Source organism: Schistocerca nitens, unplaced genomic scaffold, assembly GCF_023898315.1.
Source record: "Schistocerca nitens isolate TAMUIC-IGC-003100 unplaced genomic scaffold, iqSchNite1.1 HiC_scaffold_303, whole genome shotgun sequence".
NCBI lineage: Eukaryota > Metazoa > Arthropoda > Insecta > Orthoptera > Acrididae > Schistocerca > Schistocerca nitens.
The window spans coordinates 95,001-97,500 of NW_026045839.1; positions in this window are offsets into that span (position 1 = coordinate 95,001).

Below are 2,500 nucleotides of genomic sequence, written 5' to 3' on the forward strand. Positions count from 1 at the left end.
CAGCGCGCGGCCAGCACGCCGGGCGCCCCCCCCTCACCGGCCGGGGACGGTCCCACCCAGCCACCGCCGCGTATCGCTTCATACCCACATGCCCACTCACGTTCGTGGGTATGACGGGTGTCGCTGAAGCAACCGGTTAATACCTGTACCGATCGTCGATATCAACGATTCACCTCCAGCGCGAACAACCGCGCAACAACGGATTTCCAGTTCATTTGCGTAACTTGGGCAGCAAACGTAGACATCCATCTACATTTGCGACTTCTACGAGTCTTGCATGCCTGGATGTTGTGTGTCACGACGCACTCCATCAGCATACATACACGCTGCGACGTGTGCACGAAAGAACACGTGGAAGGTGGCCAGCGTACGTATGCGAATGCCATTGCACAGCTGCGAAGCGCATTCAACACGCGAACTCCTGACCGACGAGCTAGAGGTGACAGGAGGGGAGGGGGGGGGGCGGGGGCGATATACGTCCTATTGCAGTACACAATACAGTGGATAGCGGGACCATGTGGAAAGTAAGCAACACTCGCAAGATGTGAGGGTACGCACCGTAAAATGAATCAATACGCAGAACACCACAGTGTGCGCGAAGTGAACTATGTTGAGATGGTTGCAATTAGGCAACGCTACACGAATTCCTAGATTCATATAACTAACAATTACAGGGCAGGTTAAGGCGCAACGTGGGTTAGGTTAAGGCGCAACTTGGGTTAGGTTAGGGCGCAACGTGGGTTAGGTTAGGGCGCAACGTGGGTTAGGTTAGGGCGCAACGTGGGTTAGGTTAGGGCGCAACGTGGGTTAGGTTAGGGCGCAACGTGGGTTAGGTTAAGGCACAACTTGGGTTAGGTGAGGGCGCAACGTAGGTTAGGTTAGGGCGCAACGTGGGTTAGGTTAGGGCGCAACGTGGGTTAGGTTAGGGCGCAACGTGGGTTAGGTTAGGGCGCAACGTGGGTTAGGTTAGGGCGCAACGTGGGTTAGGTTAGGGCGCAACGTGGGTTAGGTTTGGGCGCAACGTGGGTTAGGTTAGGGCGCAACGTGGGTTAGGTTAGGGCGCAACGTGGGTTAGGTTAGGGCCCAACGTAGGTTAGGTTAGGGCGCAACGTAGGTTAGGTTAGGGCGCAACGTAGGTTAGGTTAGGGCGCAACGTAGGTTAGGTTAGGGCGCAACGTAGGTTAGGTTAGGGCGCAACGTGGGTTAGGTTAGGGCGCAACGTGGGTTAGGTTAAGGCGCAACGTGGGTTAGGTTAGGGCGCAACTTGGGTTAGGTTAAGGCGCAACTTGGGTTAGGTTAAGGCGCAACTTGGGTTAGGTTAAGGCGCAACTTGGGTTAGGTTAAGGCGCAACTTGGGTTAGGTTAAGGCGCAACTTGGGTTAGGTTAAGGCGCAACTTGGGTTAGGTTAAGGCGCAACTTGGGTTAGGTTAAGGCAGAAGTTGGGTTAGGTTAAGGCAGAAGTTGGGTTAGGTTAAGGCAGAAGTTGGGTTAGGTTAAGGCAGAAGTTGGGTTAGGTTAAGGCAGAAGTTGGGTTAGGTTAAGGCAGAAGTTGGGTTAGGTTAAGGCAGAAGTTGGGTTAGGTTAAGGCAGAAGTTGGGTTAGGTTAAGGCAGAAGTTGGGTTAGGTTAAGGCAGAAGTTGGGTTAGGTTAAGGCAGAAGTTGGGTTAGGTTAAGGCAGAAGTTGGGTTAGGTTAAGGCAGAAGTTGGGTTAGGTTAAGGCAGAAGTTGGGTTAGGTTAAGGCAGAAGTTGGGTTAAGGTATGGTGTGTGTGGGGGGGGGGGGTGGGGTGGCGAGGTTCGTTGATAGTGATGGTAGTAAGTGGACGCCTGAGGCACTATCAGATATGTCACGTCAGTTGCACTTGTGGCTCATGGCAGGTGGCGCGCCCGTTCTGTGTTTGTGGCAAAGGAGTGGCACACCTGTGTCTTTCATTCCTGCCATTGTTTATGTGCTGTGAGATGCGGCAGTGTGGTGCTGTTGGGTGCACCCCTGTGTAGGACATGTGTGGGTGTTGGTGGCGTATCTGAGCAATGGTGGTTGTAGGAAGAGTGGGATATTCAGTTTTCTGGTTCGACGTCCCGGTCTGGTTATCATAGTGTGGATGGTGTACTGTGGCCGAGAGGATGCACTGGATGTTGTTCCATGCTGGTACTTAGATGTTGTGTCTGCGTCTGTTACAGGCATAGACTAGTGGGTGATGGAGTGTGTGGGTGACGTGTGGTTGACATTGTGTGCACAGACGTTCAGCATGTATAGGGACAGTTGTATGTGTTATCTATATTCCGATGACTGCGCGTATTACTAAGCACCGCCGTGTATAAGCTTAATGTATGTATAGTCAATGCCTGTTCTATCTCTGTACAGTAGTAGCGGTGCGACTGCACTAGCTAGCTACACCTCGCGGCATCGTCCCCCGGTGTATGGCATATGATTATAAACATTCTGTCTATTAGTCAAAACCGGTGGTGTGACTACGTCACATGTTTGAGGTGGGGGGAC